Here is a 24,331-nt window from a genome sequence, read left to right as displayed (position 1 = left end):
AGGAATCGGGTGGAGAGAGAGGTGGGAGGGGGGATCGGGATGGGGAATACGTGTAAATCTATTGCTGATTCATGTCAATATATGACAAAACCCACTGAAAACATAAATAAATAAATAAATTAAAAAAAGAAAGTAGGATAATAATGCCTCCAATTTTGTAGGAGGCTGAACAACTCTAATACTATTTTTAATCCAGTACAAGAAATCAAAAATAAATGATAGCTATTTTTAATCAGTGATTACAATTCTTCTACCTAATGAGAATTGTGATTTCCTTTCCCAGTATCAACCCAGAACTGCAAAGGAAATGTTCAACTCTAGAACAGAAAGTAAAATACTACTACTTTAAGCATCTGCTTTACTCCCACCTTGCTCACAGCTACATAGTCAAATAAATGTTCGTGTGTATTCTAGTTGTCAAAGCTCTTCTAACATCCATTATATCATATGAATCTCAAAAACAACCAGGTGATGTAGGCAGCACAGTTTTTATTATCCCATATTTACAGCAGACAAGGAAAGAGAAACAAAGAGTGACCTTGTCAGAAGTGTAGAGAGCTTTAACAAAAGGTGGGGATAAGAAGTCAGCATCTTCTGATCCCTACTTCACCATACCAATCACAGAACAAAGGAGTGAACTGGAGCCTTAAGTCTCCTCCCACCAGTCCTCTCTGCACTGCAGATGGGAGTCAGAGTGAGGTCCATTAACTTTCACTGAGAAGAAAAGGGGATCTGAGACCCAGGTAGCAAAAAAAAATCTAGCAAAGAGTAGTCAGATAAACGACTTCTGGCAGCATTACAATTTTAACCTACAGCAAGCTGAGGCAAAAGACTAAATATTATTGTGTACAACTTAATTGTTACTGAGTAAGAAGTGACCTCTTACTTATTGGCTAAATATCAGGAACAACAGATCAAAGACAAAGTCATTGACAATAGATCAAAGAGAAGCACCGAAGTCTTGGAAAAGGACAGCAGAAAAGCAGGGAATTGGTCCACTGAAAGCTGGAAAGCAGAGCAGCTGCTAGTTAGTCATGGAAACAGGTGTATTGAGGACCACAGGGTAATTAGGGCTGAGGCTAGGAGACGCCCCGCCTGGATGTAGCATGAAGCTGCTCACAAAGGGCAGCCTGCTCAAGAGGTAGAACAGAAACATGCAGGCCAAGGCATTCCTGCTTAGACCAGACCTTTGGCTTTATGCCATAAAAATTCTCAAACCCACAATAAAACAGGTTTGATAACAGCACAGAAGACAGGCCTGAAAGCGTGCAGCCCTCTACAACCCCAAAAGGCTAGAACGAGAGAGGAGAGCTACGCTCTCTGGCCTGATGCAAGAAAAGAAATTGCTGTGTGCCATTATGCCTGTATGTTATATTGGAACTGAATGATCTAAACATTAGTTTGGAGATATCCTTGAACTCTTAATTTGGAGAATTTCATAACACTGACCAGAAGCATTTTTGCTACAATAGAAAACTTAATGCCAAAACATTACAACATAAATCAACTTCATTTTGCACAGTCTTTCTGTCCACAAATTTTTCTTTCACTGTTTGAGAAGCTATTATGTCCCCACAATTCCCATTCATCATTATACCATGTAACTGTTGGGTATGACCTGGGGCTTATTTTCCCTCTGACTTCTGCTTTAGTCTATGCCTTTTAGAGATTTGTTTCTGAGTGCCAGAAGAAGCAGATCAATGGTTCTCAACCCTAGCCAGACCTTCACATCCACCCACAGGCCTGGAGACTCTGATTCAACATATACAAAGTGAGGTTTTTGGCATCTAGTTGTTTTTAGATCTATAGGTGATTCTGATGAACAGCCAAGGTTGAAAACAAATCATATAGCTAGCTAGTATTTTATTGTAATTATAGGCCTGAGTGAGTTTATTCTGGTGGGGGAGAAGAGGTAAGAAAAATTTTAAAAAGAGGTATTCTGACACAAGCAAGAGGTAACTGACTATATACATTTCCAATGTAAAGTCACACAGGAAAAAGGAAGCATTTTTCTGATACCCCAAGTAGTAGAAAACGAAAATGTATATTCTTTCTATTTTAAACCTCATAGTGACAATGAGGCAGATATCAATTACTATCTCTCTGTTTTAGGTGTGGAATCTGAGGCTCAGAAACAGGAAGTGAGCTGGTCAAATGCCAAACAGAGCCACGTCCTCTTTTCACTATATCACAACACAGAAAAACAAATAAAAACATCAGCCTTTAGTATCTGTAACTATACTCAACCTCAACACAATTAGTGACCTTACCCTTACCCTCTCATTCAGTAAGGGGATTCTGCTCATAAACTCTCACCAGGCAACGCTGCTCACAACATCTTTACATTATAATTCAACTAACAGAAGATGCCTCAATCTCTTCAAAAAAGACATCTGTTCTCCTCACTGTACTTCTTTATCTGAGTCAAAATTAATCAATACTGTTAAGAGACAAGTCATTAACGGTTAGTACTAAACTTGTGTCAGCTCAAGTTTAAAACAAAGATGCCCTCAGAAAACTCAGTAAAACAACGTGTATAGCCTTCTGCAATTTAAAAAAAAAAGAGCAAATTTTACTCAATCTAACTTTATATGTCCTCGTGTACCTTAAAAAAAAAAAAAAGCAATGCTTTTTGCCATACCTAAGTGATTTCCTCAAGATAACAAGAAGACTAGAATATGTGGCCATCTATTCTAGTGTCTTTTTCCTAAGGCTATGTCTTTCCAGTCTTAATACTCTACACCACCAGCCCTTTCATGGAGAGGCCCAGGATGCAAGAATTTTGGTACAAGCTGTAATGATCTACAAACCTCATATCTTGATTATTTTGAAGCAAATCCCCAGATATATTTTCCTTCATGATACTTCAGTATATATCTCTAAAGGAACATTTAATTAACATTTATTATCTATTAATAGACTATTCTAAACAACAGAAATAGTTTCAAGACAGCCCAAACACAGGTGGGCTGGCTTCCTTCCCCCTTGCCCTCCTCCACATGTGACACCAAATTTTTTCCCCCTGGAACAACATATTTTACATTTACTGGTTTAGGTGATCTCTCCCTCTGGACTTCTCAAAATCCTTCTGCTGAAACTCCATCCAAAAAGTAGTTTCAATTGTGTTCCTCAGAGAGTGTATCTTGAAGAGTCCCTCAGGGTCTGCCCAAGAGAGGAAGAAGAAAATATGCCTTTTCTCCATCCCAAATTAAAGCAGCTCCATCTTTTTTCTGTTCTATACTGATGTTCTAGATGAGATTCCATTTCAAACATATGATATTGATCATATGAGGAAATTTTTTTAAATGACATAAATTAACTTATTTACAAAACAGATTCAGACAGAGACTTACATAACAAATTTATGGTTATGGGGGTTGGGGGACAGATCAACAGGAACTTTGGAATTCACATGTAAACACTACTATATTGAAAAAAAACAGGGAACTCTCTGGCTGTCCAGTGGTTAGGACTCTGTGCTCTCATTGTGGGGGACCCAGGGTTCAAAAGATATCCCACAAGCTGTGTGATGCAGCCAAAAGAAAAAAGAAAACAGATAACCAACAAGGAGTTACCGTATAGCACAAGGAACTCCGCTCAGTACTCTGTAATAGCCTAGATGAGCTGAATCACAGCATTGTTAATCTACTGTACCCCAACACAAAATAAACATTCTAAAAAAAAACTAGCTATTAAAATATTTTTACACTAAAAAAAGTAACAGTGTGCGCCACCATTATTAAAAAAAAAAATGGGGTGAATAGTATATGCATTTGCTTACATATGTATAAAATATCTCAAAGGATAACACTTAAGAACTGATAAACTGATTTAACAGGGACAGAAACTGGCTGATTTAAATACTTTTCACTATAAATCTTTTACAGCATATAAGGTTGTAAAATGCCATTTTCAAGCAGGAAACGACAAAGAATGGCTCTAAAATCTTAACTGAAACAATTTATTTAGAAGGCATCATGAGACAGAGAGAATATCTGGGCATTGGTATAAGAGTTTCCTCTCACCATAGTCAATGTGAGTACACAATCTATCTCTGAATTAAAAAAAGAAAGGAAATCTGAAAGGCAGATCCTCAGGATGCCCAGGATTCAATCATAAGCTCACAGACTTCGCACACTTACTAAATAACTGCAGTTCCTTTTAGCCTTGCGCAAGCTGGTTCCTCTGCCTAAAATGGTCTTTCAGTTCCTTTCTCCCCTATAAAAAGAATGAAATAATGCTATCTGCAGTAACACGAAAGGACCCAGAGATTATCTTACTAGTGAAGCCAAAAAAACAATCATATCATGTACATGTGGGATCTAAAAAGCTGATACAAATGAACTTATTTACAAAACAGAAACAGACTCAGACACAGAAAACAAATTTATGGTTACCAAAGGGGAAAGAGAAGTGGAGACAAATTAGGAGTTTGGAATTAAAATATACACACTACTATGTCTAAAATAAATAACCAACAAGGACCTGTTGTACAGCACAAGGAACCATGTTGTAATAACCTATAATGGAAAAGTATCTAAAAAAAGAATACACATATAACTGAGTCACTCTGCTGTACACATTAAACTAACACAACAGTGTAACCATATTTCAATAAAAAACTTTTTAAAAAAAGATACTAACACATTCAAAGAAAAAAGAAAATTCATTTCTCCCACTCTCACCACTATCCTCCCAATCCCTTTTATGTCCAAGTTAATTCTTTCTTAATCTTTGGATTCCCAGTCTCCACATTCTTAGGGAAAACTCCCTAAGCAAGCACCAAAGTATATATCAAGTCTTCCTGGGATGCAAGCTCCAAGTTCCCTGTACTTTTCCTCTCCCCGTCCCCGTTGCCACCAGGAGGGGGGGTTGCACAGTGTGGCTTGTAGGATCTTAGTTCCTGGACTAAGGATCAAACCCAGGCCCCTGGGAGTGACAGCACAGAGTCTGAACCACTGGACTGCCAGGGAATTCCCTACTTCTCTTCCTAAACCTCAGTTTAACTGTAGTTACGTTAAGTATCGTGGAGTATCCAGTTTAATGTTAGCCTTCCCCACAGTACTCAAAGGAGGGTCACTATACTCCCAGTACTTAAAACAGTGTCTGACATATTGTTAATGCTCAATATTTGTTGAATAATGAATGAATAAATGAAAGATAAAAAAATAACTTAATGAGATAGTGTAAAGTTTGTATCTTCCATTTCACTCCCTGCAACATAAAGCAGCTTTAAGTCCTACTTACATGTAAATGGGAAAACAACAGCTGCATGCACAGAGGTGCAAAGTACCTGCTAAAGTGTCACACTCATTTAAAAACCACAGCCAATGGGCATTTTCTCCTCTGGCTGCCAGTAGTCTACTTGGAATATTCCAGAAATTTAACTAGTCCCCTTCAGTGGTATATGGTTTGATTCCCACCAGAAGAAGAAATAAAAATACAAAGAGCTGTTGAGAAAAGAAAGCTACAGCATGTGCTGAAAGGACCCTGATACAAACAGGAATGAAGCAGAAAACAAGTTTCAGTTTATCCATGTAGATTCTCAATGCTAAACCTGTTGGATTTATGAAAATGATGTATCTGAAGTTTCTGGTGAACAAATAGGCTCAAACACCAACTCAAATGATGAAAACCCCACAGGTCTTAAATCTACCAAAGTTAAGTAAATATGCTGAGCTAATCGGTGACCCACATAACTTGAAAATCCAATGTTTGTGGATCAGTATTTGAATCTTTAAAGAAAAACTTTGATCCTTTAGAAACTGGGACCAACTTGAATCCTACGTTTAGAGGAAAAAACATTTCTGAAAACCTTCAACCATGTACCAAGATCTTTTACATGTAATATAATGGAATCATAAAAAATGCTAATAGGTGGGGTATTAACCTCCATTTACTGAGAAACCCAAAACAGAAAATTTCCAGTGGGACATCATTAATTGCTGAGCTCAATTCTGACTGATTCCCAAAGTCTGGGCCTGGACTCTGAACTAAGATCTAGAGTTAAAAGAAAAACCTGAGCATATCACCAGAACGGGAAACCAACTTTTTTTGTTTTTACTTTTCTAAGTTGTTATAAACTCTTCCAACACAATCCTTTTAGATTCATACAGTACCAATCAGGAAAAGTAATGACAAAATCTATTTTAAACATTTCAGGTAAAATGTAGACAGTATTCAGAATTTGCAATCATAAAATCTAAAAGAACAATTTAGTTTTTAACACTTCAATTTCGAAATACTGTTTGAAGACACTAAAATGAAGAAAAGGTAGAATTTTCTAATTTGAATGTTTCACATCACAAATAAGCTTTACTGTAAAATGCAGACAGGATGTATCACTTGCCATTCTAGAGATATTTTTAGAGTTTTACCTTGTGTATTATTAAGTGACATATATCCTTTTCCATGTGGTTTAAATAATATACTATACATATCATAGACAAAGCTTTAACATTATTTGCCCTTCTAAGAATAACCTCTGAATAAGACTTTTTAAATACTATTTATTACTTCCAATAACGTAAATGCAATTCAAGTTATCTTTCTACTGACCAAGGAAAATTAACCCTCGTCTTTTGTGATCACATAGTTGATAACACAGCCCCAAAACAAAATCAATGAAGTAACAAATATGTACAATCTACACTTTGGTGAGTTAAAAGATGGTAACAGTTTTGGCCAGTAGTACTTTGAATGTATAATAATTTCCTAAAACTGATTCAGTCTCTGGCAAGTCCCTACTTATTTTAATTTACATCTCTAAAATACACATCTAGATTTAATCTCTTTCCTCTCTGAGGATCAAGAATGAGAAATGACTTAGATATTTCTCTAACAGAATATTCATTCTTTCCTCCTAAAAATATTTGTTGCTTACCTACTTATAAGAAACTGTAGCATGACTCAAAGATACAAAATAAAGACAACACAATCCCAAGCTTGAAGTTGTAAGTTTACTGGGGGGATACAGGACAGAACAATAATCAAAACGTATATGAAAAATGCTGTAACAGTATTACAGGAACACAGAACTTTTTATCCACCTTTCTGAAAACCAAGGAAGAGTAATAAGAGAGTAAGAAGAAATGCTAACCAAGTAACAATATGAGTATCAGACTACCTATAAACATCTTTCCCATTAACCAGAAAAGTTATATTTGTAGTTAATTTAACTAATGAATTAGTTTTAATTCATTAAAACTTAAAATATGAGATGTGTTTATGAACAATATTTTGACACAACACACCAGAATTTGTAAATAAGTATGGTCCTTACAAGACCATTTAGAATAGTTCTCAGGATTACTTACAGAGGAGAGTGATAACTTTTTCTATTAACATCCAAACAGTAAATATTTCATACAATCTTTTCCCCAACCACTCAACTCTTCCATTATAGCACAAAGGTACCCACAGACAACAATAAAAGACCCATGTTTCAACAGAACTTTTTGGTCACTGAAATTTTAATTTTGTATCATTTTAACATGTTACATAATATTTTCTTTTTGATTTGATCCCATTCAAAAACAAAAAAACTATTCTTGGCTGGTGGGCTGTTACAAACACAGGTGGTAGACAGATTTATCTGTAATTTATAAAAAAACTACTACTAACAAGTCAACTCTACATACCACATGATAAAACTCTTTCATGTTAATTACAAATTACATGCAGAGCCTAAACTACTATCCATCAGTTTAACTTCTTCACCAGATTCCATCCTTACTTGATTTTCCCTAATAAAAGCAAGGTCTGGGAGACTTCTCCAGTGGTCCAGTGGTTAAGACTCCCCACTTCCACTGCAGGGGGTACAGGTTCGATCCCTGGTCAGGGAACTAGGATCCCACATGCTGTGAGGTGTTGCCAAAAAGAGAAAAACAAGGCCCAACAATGATTACAAAAAATAAACTCCCAAAATACTTTGCACAAAGGCTGTAACAGTCAAGTGTGTCTCGAAGACATCAGAAGAAATGAAGGAACAGGCAACTTTAAAGGCCAGTCCCTCCACAAAAATAACAGCTCAACAGGGGAAAGAAAAACTACCACAACTACAGAACCATTATGAGCAATGAAAAAGGTCTGCAACAGTCAAGCAAAAGATTAATCAAGAAAAGGGGCGAGGCTGCCAGCTTTTTATACTCAGCACCTGTAGGACATCCAAGTAGACAACGGGTGCCCCGAAGGCTGGGATAGGTCTGGCCTTAGCAGTTGTGGGCTGTGTGGGAGTACGCACACGGAGGCTGGGCCAGGGTCTGAGCTGCTTCCATAGTTCCCACACTGCAGTTACTCCGGTCCTGGTACCAGACTTCACTGGATCTAAGCTGGTGGATACCCACCGGTAGTTTTGTAAACGCAGTGCCTGAGGGACACCAGGGCCGACTACCAGCATTCCCACAGCTGAACCAGGGATGAGGACAGTGCCAGCAGCCCTGTACTTCGTGAGCTTACACAGTAGGTTTCAGGTGACACCACAGAGCACACGCCCCAGTGACAGCTCCAGCAGAGGAAGACTCAATGGCTCCTCCACCAACGGGAATGCTCCACCCCATCTACCTCTACCCAGCTCAGAAACCGAGGGCTTCCACTCCTCCAACCATGGGCTTCCCTGATAGCTCAGCTGGTAAAGAATCCACCTGCAATGCAGGAGACCCCAGTCAATTCCTGGGTTGGGAAGTTCTGCTGGAGAAGGGATAGGCTATCCACTCCAGTATTCCTGGGCTTTCTGTGGCTCAGATGGTAAAGAATCCGACTGCAATGCAGGAGACCAGGGTTTGATCCCTGGGTTGGAAAGATCCCCTGGAGAAGGGAAAGGCTACCCACTCCAGTATTCTGCCCTGGAGAATTCCATCGACTGTACAGTTCAGGTGGTCACAAAGAGTAGGACACGACTGAGTGATTTTCACTCCTACAGTTAAGGAGCAGACTCTGCCTGTAACAGGGCTACGACAACCACAGAGCAAAGAGGTGGCCACGCTCAACTTCCAGTGCAGGCTCTGGTCACAACACCAGGTACACCCCTTTATCAAGGGGATAAAAGTCAGCACACACTGAGGAAAGGGGTAGCAGGCATCCATACTAAAAACAGCCCTCACACCAAAACTGTTAAAACTTGGAGACTACAAGGGATGCTCCCACATAAAAAGACCCCTCTAAGACCACAGCAGAAACTGTTTTTCCTAAACTCATAGAGTAAGAAATATAAGTAAAATAGAAAAGCAAAGTAACCACTACCAATTAAAAGATCAAGAGAATTCCCCTGAAAGAACAAACCATGAAACAAATCTCGTCAGTTTAAGACACCAAGTTCAAAAAGGAGGCAATGATTATAATCAAGGAATTAACAAAGGCTATCAATAGAAATGTGGACTACTGTAAAAAGAAACTAGACACTAGAAAGGGAAGCCAAGAAAAATTAGGAAACTCATTTGCTGAGACAAAACCCAAGCTACAGGCAATAAATAGCAGACTGAATAATGCAGAAGAATGAATATGTGATCTGGAAGACAGAATAATGGAAATTATCCAATCAGAATAGGAGGCAGAAAGTCAAATGGAAAAAAGAAAACTGAAAGCAATACAAGAAACCTATGGGATATATATAGTATTTATGTGCGAGATATATATATATATACACACACACACACATATATATATAATATAGTGTGCCAATCCACACATAATTGGGATTCCAGAAAGAGAAGAAACAAATTAAAAATGTATTTGAAGAAATTATAGCTAAACATTTTGCAAACCTCACAAACGAAACAGATAATCCAGGTAAGGAAGCATAGCGGGTCCCAAACAAGTTGAATCCAAAACAGACCTATACCAAGACATATTATAATTAAAAAAACAAAAGTTAAAGAGAGTATGGATTCTCCAAGGCAGCAACAGGAAAACAAAAGTTAACTGTAAGAGAAACCCTGTAAGGCTATCAGCTGATTCTCTACAGAAATGCTGCAGGCCAGAAGTGGCAAGACACAACCAAGGTACTGAGAGGGAGAAATCTGCAACCTACAATACTCTACCCAGCAAGATTATCATTTAGAATATAGGGAGAGAGAAAGAATTTCTCACACAAGCAAAAACTGAAAGAATACAAGACTAAGCCTATTCTAAAAGAAATACTAAAGTTTTCTCTAAATAAAAAAAGGAAAAAAATCAAGCAGCTATAATAAAGAGAAAATCACAATTCTCAAGTAAATCACTTAAATAAGCCAGTATACAAATTAAGAGAAAAAATAAATTTTTCTGAAAGTTACAACCATATGAACAACAACAAAAGAACAGCAAAAGAACAGCAAAAGAATAAACACAAAGATATAAAAGAGGACATCAAAATCATAAAATGCGGAGAGTAAAAAAAAAACACAGATTTTTTTTTTTAGGAGTGTGTTTGAGCCTATATGACTATTAGTCTAAAGCAAAGAAACATCATGGTAATGGGTTAACATACTTGAAACCACAAATCAAAAACATACAATAGACTCACAAAAAAACCAAAAAGAGAACACAAGCATAACACAAAGAAAATCATCAAACCACAAAAGGAAAAAGGAAAGAACAAAAAAGAAATACGAACTCAAAAGTAAAGCAAGGATTAAAATGGCAATAAAAACATCTCTATCAATAATCACTTTAAGTGTCAATGAACTAAATGCTCCAATCAAAAGACATGGAGTAGGGAAAAGTGGTCCAGTGGCTGGAACTCTGCCAAGGGCGCAAGTTTGATCCCTGGTCAGGGAACTAAGGTCCCACAAGCCACTTAGAGCAGCCAGAAAAAGGAGAGAGGGAGAGAGACCCAATTTAGGGCAAAGGAAACACACAGACGCAAAGAGAGGGGATGGAAAAAAATGGAATGCATGAAAACAAAGCAGGGGTGGCGATATTCATATCAGATAAAACAAAGGCCATAAAGAAAATGATAGAAGGATAACACAAGGAGAGGGAATTACACCCATCAGCATGCGTCCCATACAGGAACACCCAAACACGCTAAACAGTGACAGAGAGAGAGAGAGAGACTGGTGGGAATACAATACTAGGATACTTTAATGCCCCACTTATATCAATGGATGGAGCTTCTAGACAGAAAATCAGTAAGGCAACAGAGATCCTAAATGGTACAACAGAACAGTTAGACTTACTTGAAATTTTCAGGAAATTACATCCAAAGGAAAAAAAAAAACCCACCAGAACACACATTCTTATCAAGTACATATTGAACATTCTCTACAGCACAAAACAAGCCTCAACAAATTTAAGAATACAGATATTATTTCAAGCATCTTTCTGACCACAACGGCATAAAGAGTATAAATCAATCACAGAAAAAGAGAAAAAAAAAAAAAGATTACATGGAGACTAACCAACATGTTCCTATAAAACTAATGGGTCAACAATGAAATCAAACAGAAAATTTTAAAAATACTTTGAGATAAATGAAAATGAAAACACAGAAACACAATATCTATGGGATGTAGCAAAAGCAGTTCTTAGAGATAAGTTCACAGAAATATAGGCCTTCCTCAAAAAACAAGAAAAATATCAAATAATGTAAGCTACCATCTAAAAGAATCAGAAAAAAGAACGAACAAACAAAACCTAAAAGTCAATAGAAAGAGATAATAAAGATCAGGTAGGAAATAAAAGAGATTTTTAAAACAATGGGGGGGAGGGATAAAAATCAATGAAGCCAATAGCTAGTTCTTTGAAAGAGTAAACAAAATTGACAAACCTCTAGCCAGGCTCACCGAGAAAGGACCCAAATGAACAAAATAAGAAATGAAAAAAGAAAAATAACAATTGATACTGAAGAAATGCAAAAGGTCGTAAGAGAACACTATGAACAATTATATGTGAAAAAAATTCAACAACCTGTAAGTTTCTAGAAACATACAACCCACCAAAACTGAATCAAGAAGATGCACATAATTTAAACAGACCAATCACTATAAGTGAAATAGAATCAGTAATTCTAAAAAAATTTGAAAACCTCTCTACAAACACCAGCACAGAATCAGATGGCTTTCACAGTTCAATTCTACCAAACATACAAAGAACTGATACCAATTCTTCTCAAACCTCTTACAAAAGACTCAAGAGGCAAAACTCCCAGTCTATGAGGCCACCATAACCCTGATACGAAAACTAGACAAAGACACTATCAAAAAAGAAATGCACAGGCCAATATCTTTGATGAATATTAATGCACAATTCTCAGTAAAATACTAGCAAACTGAATCTAACAACACCTTAAAAAGATCATACACCATGGACTTCCGATTCAAGATGGCAGAGTAGAAGGACATGTGCTCATCTCCTCCTGTGAAAACACCAAAATTGCAAAACTGCAACTAGCTCCTCCTCAACGGGACGATGCTGGAACCCACCAAAAAAAGATACCCCTCAGCCAAAGACAAAGATGATGCCACAGTGAGATTGTAGGAGGGGCACAATCACGATAAAATCAAATCCCATACCCGCCAGATGGGTGACGCACAAATGGGAGAACAGTAATGGCAAAGTTCTCCAACTGCTGTGAAGGTTCTGAACCCCACATCAGACTTCCCAACCTGGGGATCCGACAAAGGGACTGGGAACTTCAAAGCCAGATCCATGGCTTTGAAGGACAGCGGGATTTGATTATAGGTCTTCCACAGGACTGGGGGAAACAGAGACTCCAGTCTTGGAGTGCACCAACAAGGTCTTTTGCACACCAAGACCCAGAGGAAAGGAGCAGTGCCCCCACAAGAGACTGAACGAAAACACCTGCTAGTGCTGGAGGTCTCCTGTGGAGTGTGGTCAGCAGGGGCTCACCACAGGGCCAGGGACACTGGCAGCACCAGGCCAGGAAGGTCCCCCTTGGCATAAACCCTCTTGGAGTTCACCAGTTAATCCTACCATAGAGCCTAGAGCTGAGCTGCCTCAGGCCAAACAACTGTCAAGGAGGGAGTGCAATCCCAGCATCAGCAGATAATGGGATTAAAGCTTTACTGAGCAAGGTTCTGCCCACCAGAGTTTTTCCCATCACCCATCCCTCCATCAGGAAGCTTACACAAGTCTCTTAGCCTTATCCATCAGAAGGCAAACAGAAGAAGCAAGAAGCAGTCCCACAGAAAAAAATATATTTTTGTTTCTGTTACAGAAAATTAGACTACAGAAAACTAATCATGATGAAAAACAGAAAGTTACATCCCAGATGAAGGGACAAGATATAACTCCAGAAAAACAACTAAATGGAGATAGGCAACCTTCCAGAAAAAGAATTCAGAATAAAGATAGTGAAGATGATCCAGGATGTTGGGAAAACAATGGAGAAGAAATGCTTACCAAAGACCTAGAAGAACTAAAGAACAAACAAACAGAGATGAATAATACACTAGAAGGAATCCATAGCAGAATAACTGAGGCAAAAGAATGGATAAATGACCTGGAGGACAGAATGGTGGAAATCACTGCCACAGAACAGAATGTAGAAAAAAGAATGAAGAGAAATGAAGACAACCTAAGAAACCTCTGGGGCAACATTAAATGCATGAACATTCACATTATAGGGGTCCCAGGAGGAGAAGAGAGACAGAAAGAACCTGAGAAAATATTTGAAGAGATAAGAGCTGAAAACTTTCCTAACATGGGAAAGAAAACAGTGAACCAAGTCCAGGAAGCAGAGTCCTGGGAAGGATAAACCCAAGGAGGAACACACCGAGACACATAGCAATCAAACTGACAAAAATTAAAGACAAAGATAAAACCAAGAATACTCTACCCAGCAAGACTCTTCTTCAGATTTGATGGAGAAATCAAAAGCTTTCCAGACAATCAAAAATTAAGAGAATTCAGCACCACCAAACCAGCTTTACAATAAATACTGAAAGAGCTTCTCTAGGCAGGAAACACAAGAGAAGGAAAAGACCTACAGAAAATAAACCCAAAACAATTAAGAAAACAGTAACAGATCATACATATCAATAATTAACTTAAATGTAAATGGATTAAATGCACCAATTGAAGACACAGACTGGCTGGGCAGATAAAGACATATACATGTGTGTACTTCCACTTACCACATCGTTCTGCTTGACTCTCCCTGGCCCCCTGCCATCAAGTTGTATGTAATTATTTTATATTGTTATTATTTTATATTGTTAAGTTAATCATGTTCCCATTATGGCTTGCAATTGTAATTATCTTTTATTTTTGTCTGGCTATTGATTGTGAAAACTGATGAACATCTTTTACTATTGTGATTGTGTAACTATTACTCACTTAATACTACCATATCATGATTGGTTTGGTGTGTGTAGTGTCTGACTCTTGCGACGCCATGGACTGGAGCCCTCCAGGCTCCTCTGTCCAGAGGATTTTCCAGGCAAGAATACTGGAGTGGGTTGCCATTTCCTTCTCCAGGGGATCTTACTGACCCAAGGGTTGAACACAGGTCTCCTGCATTGCAGAGATTCTTTACTAACTGATCTACAGACCCCACACAGTGTATCATGATTGGTCAACAGAAAAATTATAGAATTCTCTATCACCAAAACTACCATTTAACAGATAAACCTGTAATCACTTTATAAAATTCAGATGCATATCAGAATTATCTTCCAATTTTTGAAAACTACAAGTGCCCAGGTATTGCTTTTTTCCCTCCAGAGCTCCAGATATGTTTCTAATGGGCAGTCATATTTAAAAACATCTGGACTATATGATGATCTTTTATTACTTTTATCTAGTTTGTTTCACTCTATTTCATACTCAGTGTTTCCATTTCATTTAGTTTGTATTTTTCAATTTCTCCATCTCTTTCTTTTTTGATATTCTTTCTCAAGCCTTTATCAGTGCAGTAGAAAAGCTTTTGCATAATATACATAAATAAAATGTATAATATATAAATTTTAGAAAACAACTTTTGCCTAAAAAAGTTATGGCATTTTGATTCCACCTATTTGACTTATTATGAATATAATATTAGATTCCTAATTTAAAAAAACAGATATGTAACAAGCAACAAAGGCTTACTGTGTAGCACAGAGAATTGTAGTATCTTGTAATAACCTATAATAGAAAATTTCAAAAATAATATATGTGTATAACTGAATCACCCTGCTGTGCACCTGAAACACTGTAAGTCAACTATACTTCAATAAAATAATATGTATTAAAAAAAAACTAAAAGAAAAAAATAAAAGGCTGCAAAATTAAAAAAAAGATCATACACCATGATGAAGAAGCTGGATTCATCTCAAGGTCACAAGGATGGTTCAACATATATCAATCAGTAAATGTTACACATCACATCAACAAAAGAAAAAACGAAAACCATTTCAACATCATTTCAACAGATGCAGAGAAAGCATGACAAAATTCAACTTTCATTCATGATAAAAACTCTTTACAAAAGTGGGACTAGCGGGCATATTAGGTTGGTGCAAAAGTAACTGAGGTTTTGTATTGCTGAACTTTGCTGTTTGATATTGGAATACACTCAAATAAATGTGGTTATGTTATATATCACTTTAGTGCACATTTCTCATCTTATATTTTTTGCTAATGACATATTATTTGCTATTTATTTTAGACTAGGGAAACAATGTTAGACAAAAGGCAAATGCAAGCAATTTTCTTATTCAGTTTAAAATGGGCCAGAAAGCAGCTGAGACAACTCGCAACATCAACAATGCATCTGGCCCAGGAACTACTAACAACATACAATGCACTGGTGGTTCAAGAAGGTTTTACAAAGGAGACAACTGGAAGTTGACAATGACCAGTTGAAAGAATCATCGAAGCTGACCCTCTTATAACTACACAAGAAGTTGACAAAGAACTCAATGTTGACCATCCTATGGTCATTCAGTATTTGAAGCAAACTGGAAAGGTGAAAAACCTCAATAAATAAGTGCCTCGTGAGCTGACTGGAAATTAAAAAAAAAAAAAAATCGTCGTTTTGAAATGTCATCTTCTCTTATTGTATGCAACAACAACAAATCATTCATTTCTCAATCAGCTTGTGACATACAACAAAAAGTGGATTTTATATGCAACTTGGAGACGACCAGCTTTGTGGCTGGATCCTGAGAAGAGGCTCCAAAGCCTTCCCAAAGCCAAAAACTTCCACCAAAAAAAGGTCATGGTCATTGCTTGGTGGTCTGCTGCCTGTCTGATCCACTACAGCTTCCTAAATCCCAGCGAAACATTGCATCTGAGAAGTGCACTCAGCAAATTGAGATGCACCAAAAATTGACACTCAAGCAGTGGGCACTGGTCAACAATATGGGCCCAACTCTTCTCCACAAGAACAGCTGACCACACAGCACATAACCAATGCTTTGAAAGTTGAATGAATTGGGTTACAAAGTTTTGTCTCATCCACCGTAATCACCTGACCTCTTGCCAACCGACTACCACTTCCTGAAGTATCTCGACAATTTTTTGCAGGGAAAATGCTTCCACCAACTATCAGGTGGCAGAAAATGCTTTCCAAGAGTTCACTGAATCCCAAAGCACAAATTGTTAGGCTACAGGTATAAACAAACATATTCCTCTTAACATCTTACCTTAATGTAGCACATCATCTATGTGCTCAGTTGCTCAGTCTTCTCCAACCCTTTGTTCCATGGACTGTAGCCCACCAGGCTCCTCTGCCCATGGAATTTTCCAGGCAAGAGTACTGGAGTGGATTGCCATTTCCTATGCCAATTGATGAGCCAATACTGCATTATTATTAAGTAGTTACATTAGAGATTATACTAGAATTTACTCTTTGTATTATACATTATGTGGGATTTTACAGTTTATGATAAGGTACATGTGGATTCTTTGTCTTTTCCACTCAATTTTTCTGTAAACCTAAAACTGCTCAAAAAAATAAAACCTAATAATTGTTTAAAAGGGCTAAGAAAGTGGAGAGCAATAAGTTTACTCTGAAAATTGCAACAAAAAAATGTAAACAAAAAATGAAGTTATAAACTGTAAAGTAAAATTTCTCCCTTGGAAATTTTCACGTATGAATAAAAATCACTCCCAAACACCAAAAAAATAAACAAAGAACTTTCTTCTTGTTGGCAAAAATGCACTGATTGTAATGGTTCCTATTTTGATTAATAAAGATGTGTTTGAGCCTAGTTATGATTGGAGAAGGAAATGGCAACCCACTCCAGTACTCTTGCCTGGAAAACTCCATGGACGGAGGAGCCTGGTAGGACTATAGTCCATGGGGTCACAAAGAGTCGGACACGACTGAGCGACTTCACTTTCACTTCTTTTCATGATTTAAAATTCATGGTTCAAAACTGCAATTACTTTTTCACCAACCTAATATCTCAACATAATAAAATAAAATAATAAGTCATTTTATTTATCAACAAAATAAAAGTCATTTATGCCAAACCCACAGACAAGACAATACTCAAGAGAAAAACTGAAAGCCTTCCTGTGAAAATCTGGAACAAGACAAGGATGCCCACTCTCAACACTTGTATTTAACATAGTGTTGGAAGTCCCAGCCACAACAATCAGACAAGAAAAAGAAGTAAAAAGTTTGCAAATTGGAAGGGAAGAGGTAAAATTGTCATTATATATAGATGACATAATACTACACATACTATTACAGAAAACATGAAAGACTCAACACAAAAACTACTGGAACTAATAAATGAATTCAGCAAGGAAGCAGGCTACACGATTAACACACAAAGGTCAGTTGCATTTCTTTACACTAACAATGAAATATCAGAAAGGGAATGTAAAAAAACAAAAAATCCCTTTTTAAATTGCATCCAAAAATATTCTTAAGAATAAACCTAACCAAGAAGGTAACTGAAAACTACAAAATATTAATAAAACTGATGATAATCCAAAGAAATGGTAAGATATCCCATTCTACTAGATTGGAAGAACACTGTTAAAATGGCCATACCACCAAAGGTATATACAGATTTGATGTGGTCCCTATCAAATTACCCGTGACATTTTTCAAAGAAATAGAATAATCTTAAAATTTATATGGAACCATTAAAGACCCAGAAATGCCAAAGCAATCCTGAGGAAAAAGAACAAAGCAAGAGGCGTCACCCTCCCAGACTTCGGGTGATAACACCATAAAGTGAAAAAGCTCAGTCGGGTCCGACTCCTGTCACCCCGTGGACTGGAGCCCACCAGGCTCCTCTGTCCATGGGATTTCCCAGGCAAGAATACTGGAGTGGGTTGCTATTTCCTTCTCCATAAAGCTAATCAACAGCATGGTATTAGAACAAAAACAGACATACTGATTAATGGAACAGAATAAAGAGCCCAGAAGTTATACCCACATACCTACAATCAATCTTCAACAAAGAGACAAGAATACACAATGGGAAAAGACAGGAGTCTCTTCCAGCAAGTGGTGTTGGAAAAGTTGGGCAGCCCCATGCAAATGAAGTCAGAAAACACCCTCACACCATCCACAAAAATAAACTCTAAATGGCTTAAAGACTTAAATACAAGACATGACACCATAAAACCCTTAGAAGAAAACAAAAGCAAAACATTTTCTCTGACATAAATCAATCAATGTTTTCTTAGGTCAGTCTCCCAAAGCAATAAAAATAAAAGCAAAAATAAACAAAAGGGGCCTAACCAAACTTACAAGCTTTTGTATAGCAAAGAAAACCATAAACAAAACAAAAAGATAACCCACAAACTGGGAGAAAAGATTTGCAAATGATGTGACTGACAAGGACTTAATTTCCAAAATATACAAACAGTTCATACAACTCAATAACAACCAAAAAAACAACCTAATCAAAAAATGGGCTGAAGACCTAAATAGTTATTTCTCCAAACACATACAAATGGTCAACAGGCACATGAAAAGATGCTCAACATTGCTAGTTATCAGAGAAATGCAAATCAAAACTACAATGAGGTACCACTTAGAAGGAAATGGCAACCCACTCCAGTGTTCTTGCCTGGAGAATCCCATGGATGGAGGAGCCTGGTAGGCTACAGTCCATGGGGTCGCAAAGAGTCGGACACGACTGAGCAACTTCACTGTGTCCTTTGAGCACTACAGTTTTATTCATAGGAGTCTTATATGATCTTGTTAAATAAATTCCAGGATACTTTATTAAAAAAAAAAAAAGTCTACAAATAACAAATGCTGGAAAGGGTGTGGAGAAAAGCGAACCCTTGTATACTGCTGGTGTGAATATAAACTGGTACAGCTACTATGTTAAACAGTATGGAGATTTCTCAAAAAACTAAAAATAGAGCTGCCGTATGATCCAGCATTCCCACTCCTGGGCATATATCCAGAGAAAAGTTCAATTAGAAAACATATATGCACCCCTATGTTCATAGCAGCATTATTTACAACAGCAAACACACGGAAATGACCTAAATGTCCATCGATAGAAGAATGGACAAAGGTGCAGGATACATATACAATGGAATTCTTCTTAGCTGTAAAAAAGAAAGAAACAATGCCATTTACAGCAATATGGATGGACCTAGATATTATCATACTAAGTAAAATAGATAGGAAAGAGAACAACAAATACCATATGGTATCACCTACATGTGGAATCTAAAATATGACACAAATGAACTTATCTATGCAAGAGAAACAGACTCCTAGACAGCAGCAGACTTGTGGTCGCAGAAGGGAGAGGAGGCATGGCTTGGGAATTTGGGACGAGCAGACACAAACTATCATAGAGAGAATGGATAAACAACAAGGTCCTATCGTACAGCACAAGGAACCATATTTAATATCCTGTAATAAACCATAACGGAAAAGAATACATACATGTATATTCAAGAGTATACACAAGTACATGTAATTGAATCAATTGGTTGTACAGTAGAAATTAACACAATAATGCTAACTGCCCAAGCAATATGTCTGCCTTCAATATGAGTTCAGGTGGATGGGCACTCCCCAATATTTCTGCCACCAGTTTTTATGACCCCCCCCCGCACCCCTGCCTCCCCAAGAGACCCTCCAAGACTAGCAGGATCAATTACAGAAGTGAAGTTACCAGGGCCCAGAGAGAAAGCAATTAGTTATTATTTAAAGGGTAGAGATGTTGGGAATGATCAAAGTTTTCACTCCAGTTAACAGTGATGGTTACATAGCAATATGGATGTAATTAACACCACCAAATTGCATACTCACATATGGAAAAATAATAAATACTTCCACAACAACAAAAAAGGGTAACCATCCAAAAAAATTCAATGTAACACACCATATTACAACAAAGGAGAGAATTCCCTGGCAGTCCCATGGTCAGGACTCAGTGCTCTCACTGCTGAGGTCCCAAGTTCAATCCCTGGGCAGGGAGCTAAGACCCCATAAGCTGCCAAGAATGGCCAAAAGAGAAAAACTGAGCAAAGAAAAGAACACACAGTTACCATTACATATACACAGAAAAACCATCTAACAAAATCTAACACCCTTTCACGATTAAAAAAAAAACAACTGAACAAACTAAGAATAGAAGGGAATTTCCTTAACTTAATTCAGGATATTTATGAGAAACCCACGTTTCACATTATATTCCATGGCAAATGAAAAACTAAAAGCTTTTCCCTTAAGATCAGAAAGAAGACCAAAATATTTTCGCAACTGCTTTTAACATTGTGTACTGTAAGTTCTGGCCAGGGTAATAAAGCAAGAAAAGAAAAAAAGGACATCTAAATGAGAATGGCAGAAGTAAAACCACCTCTATTTGCAGATGACATAACCCTATACACAGAAAATCCCTTATAATTCACACACACAACAGAAACACACATACGGGCACACAGAATACTAGTGCTAATAAATTCAGCAAAGTTGCAGGATATAACATTACCTCAACTATTACCTTTCTTTCTATACAGGAGCAATGAACATTTAAAATAAGAAACCGGAAAAAAATTTCACTTTACAACAGCATCCAAAGAATAACAGTGAAAGACTTGTACACTGAAAACTACAAGAGACTGCTGAAAAGAAATTAAAGACCTTTATGAAAAGACATCAATGTTCATTGATCAGAATTTTTAATTTTGTTACTATGGCAATACTCTCCAAAGTAATCCACATATTCTATTCACTCCCTATGAAAATTCCAAAGGACATTTTTGGAGAAATGGACAAGCCAATTCTCTAATTCACACGGAACTACAAGTAAACAAAATAGCCGAAATAATATTGGAAAAGATAAAGAAACAGAAGGACTCAGCCATCCTGAATTCAAAACTTACTACAAAGCTAAAGCAATCAAAGCAGTATGATTCTAGCGTAAGAGCAGAAATACAGATCAAAGGAATAAAATTTAGAGTCCAGAAATAAACTCTCACAAACATCTTCAGTAGACTTGACAGTGGCTCCAACACCATTAAATGGAGAAGGAACAGTCTCTTCTATATGCAACAATGGTCCTGCAACAATCCGATCACCACATTCAAAAGAATAAAGTTGGACTCCTTCCTCATTCCATATACAAAAATAACTCCAAGTGGATCACAGACTATCTGTTGCTATTTAGACGCTAAATCATGTCTGATCTTTGCAACCCCATGGACTGTAGCCTGCAAGGCTCCCCTGTTCATGGGATTTTCCAGGCAAGAATACCGGAATGGGTTGCCAATTCCTTCTCCAGGGGATCTTGCAACCCAGAGATCAAACCCACATTACCTGCACTGGCAGGCAGATTCTCTACCACTGAGCCACTAAGGAAGCCTATTTAAGAACTGATATAAAACAAAGGGTTGTCTTCAAGGCCTCCAACTGGGCAAAGGATTCTTAGATTTGATATCAAAAGGATAAGCAACAACAAAAAAAGATAAATTACACTTCATCAAAATTAAAACTTTAGTCAATCAAATAACATTATCAAGAATATAACTGAAAAGACACATGTACCTCAGTGTTCACTGCAGCACTATGTACAATAGCTAGGCCACAGAAGCAACCTAGATGTCCATTTGAAAGATGAAATGCATTTGAGTCAGTTCTCATGAGGTGGATGAACCTAGAGCCTATTATACAGAATGAAGTCAGAAAAATATGTATCATATATTAATGCATATACATGGAATCTATAATGATGGTACTGATGAACATATTTGAATGCAGGAATGGAGACACAGACATGGAGAACAGACTTACAGACACAGAGGTGGAGGGAGAAAGGAGTGGGACGAATGGAGAGGCTATCATGGAAACATATATACTACCCTATGTAAAACAGACAGCTAATGGGAATTTGCTCTATGACTCAGGGAACTCAAAATGGGGTTCTATAACAACCTACAGGGGTGGGATGGGGTGGGAGGGAGGTTCAAGAAGAAGGGGACATATGTATACCTGTGTCTGATTCAGGTTGATGTATGGCAGAAAGCAATACAATATTGTAAAGCAAGTATCCTTCAATTAAAAATAAAAAAAATTTTTAAATAACATGAGAAGACAGCCTACCAACTGGGATAAAGTATTTGCAATTCATAACTGCTAAGAGCTTAATATCCTCTATATATAAAGAACTCTTAAAACTCATGGGGCAACAGTGGAAACAGTGTCAGACTTTATTTTTTTGGGCTGCAAAATCACTGCAGATGGTGATTGCAGCCATGAAATTAAAAGACGCTTACTCCTTGGAAGGAAAGTTGTGACCAACCTAGATAGCGTATTAAAAAGCAGAGACATTACTTTGCCAACAAAGGTCCGTCTAGTCAAGGCTGTGGTTTTTCCAGTGGTCATGTATGGATGTGAGAGTTGGACTGTGAACAAAGCTGAGCACCGAAAAATTGATGCTTTTGAACTGTGGTGTTGGAGAAGACTCTTGAGAGTCCCTTGGACTGCAAGGAGATCCAACCAGTCCATCCTAAAGGAGATCAGTCCTGGGTGTTCATTAGAAGGACTGATGCTGAAGCTGAACCTCCAATATTTTGGCCACCTCATGCAAAGAGTTGACTCATTGGAAAAGACCCTGATGCTGGGAGGGGCTGGGGGCAGGAGGAGAAGGGGACGAAAGAGGATGAGATGGCTGGATGGCATCACCGACTAGACGGACATGAGTTTGAGTAAACTCTGGGAGTTGGTGATGGACAGGGAGGCCTGGCGTGCTGTGATTCATGGGGTCACGCATGAGTGGGACAAGACTGAGTGACTGAACTGAATATTAAAATGGGCAAAGAATGTGAACAGATATTTCTACAATGAAGGTATACAAATGGCCAACAAGCACATGAAAAGATGGTTAACATTACTAGTGATTGAGGAAAAGAAAATCAATACTACATAAGATACCACTTCACACCCATTAGGATGGCCCTAATTTTAATAAGAAGAGGAAAATAAAGCACTGAATAGGCAAGAATATGAACAAATAAGAATTCTAGTACCGTGCTGGTGGAAATGTAAAAATGGTGCAACCACTGAAAAAGTTTAGCAGTGCCTCAAGAAGTTAAAATGTAAAATTACCACATGGCCCAGAAATTCTACTCCTAGGTATACAGTGAATATAAATGAAAAGTTATGTCCACAAAGAGACTAGTACACATATGTTTATAGCAGCGTTAATCAAAATAGCCAAAATGTGGGAAGAAACCAATGTCCATCAATGGAGAATGAAAAAAATGTGGTGTATAAAAACAGCAGAGGATTCTTCAGTCATAAACAGGAGTGAAGTTTCGGTGTACAGGCAGTATGGATAAACTATGAAAACATTATGCTAAGGAGAAGCAGCCAGAAACAAAAAAAGTCACACATATGTGACTTCATTTATAATAAAATATCCAGAATAAGCAAGACATAGAGACAGACTGCTGGGAGCTAAGACGAGAGGTGTATAGGAAATGACTTTAATGGTCATGGGATTTTCATTTCATTTGACTTGATGAAAATGCTATGGGAACTAGACAGAGGTAGTAGTTCTACAATGCTGTGAATATCTGTACTAAATGCCAATGACAAATAAACTTTAAAATAATTAATTTTATGCTATATTAATTTACATCAATTTTTATAAAAAGTAGAGAGAGACTACTGGGAGTATGCAAGGAAGCAGCTGTAATTTTCATAAATAATAATTTTCTTATTTGTGACATTTAATTTAAAAATTTTGGCATTAAATGTGGACTCAAGCTCAGTATATATCCGAGAGAAAAAAAAAACAAAACATAAGTGTCCACACAAAAACTTTTACATGAACCTTCACACTGGCATTCCAACAGCCAAACTGTGGAGGTAAACCAAAGATCCATCAGCTGATGAATGGATAGCAAAATGTGGTATGTATCTATGCAATGGAATATTATTCAAACACACACAAAAAATTGAGGTACTGAT

The 24,331-nt window shown here is 37.4% G+C and overlaps 1 protein-coding gene across 7 annotated transcripts in view; it reads right to left on the bottom strand.

Moving 5' to 3' along the window:
* The window catches only part of NSD1 (nuclear receptor binding SET domain protein 1), a 145,180-nt gene that overhangs the window by 98,733 nt on the left and 22,116 nt on the right, over positions 1–24,331 (bottom strand). Inside the window, exon 2 of one of the 7 annotated variants that reach the window (XM_043912371.1) lies at positions 3,042–3,162. The exons of the other annotated variants lie outside the window; for them this stretch is intronic. The gene's annotated coding sequence lies outside the window, so the exon portion shown is untranslated. The remainder of the gene's footprint in view (positions 1–3,041; positions 3,163–24,331) is intronic. 7 annotated transcript variants of the gene reach the window in all.

The sequence above is a fragment of the Cervus elaphus genome, chromosome 9 (genome assembly GCF_910594005.1).
Source record: "Cervus elaphus chromosome 9, mCerEla1.1, whole genome shotgun sequence".
Lineage (NCBI taxonomy): Eukaryota > Metazoa > Chordata > Mammalia > Artiodactyla > Cervidae > Cervus > Cervus elaphus.
The sequence above is the reverse complement of the archived record's forward strand: the minus strand, read 5'-3'. Positions and strand labels throughout refer to the sequence as shown.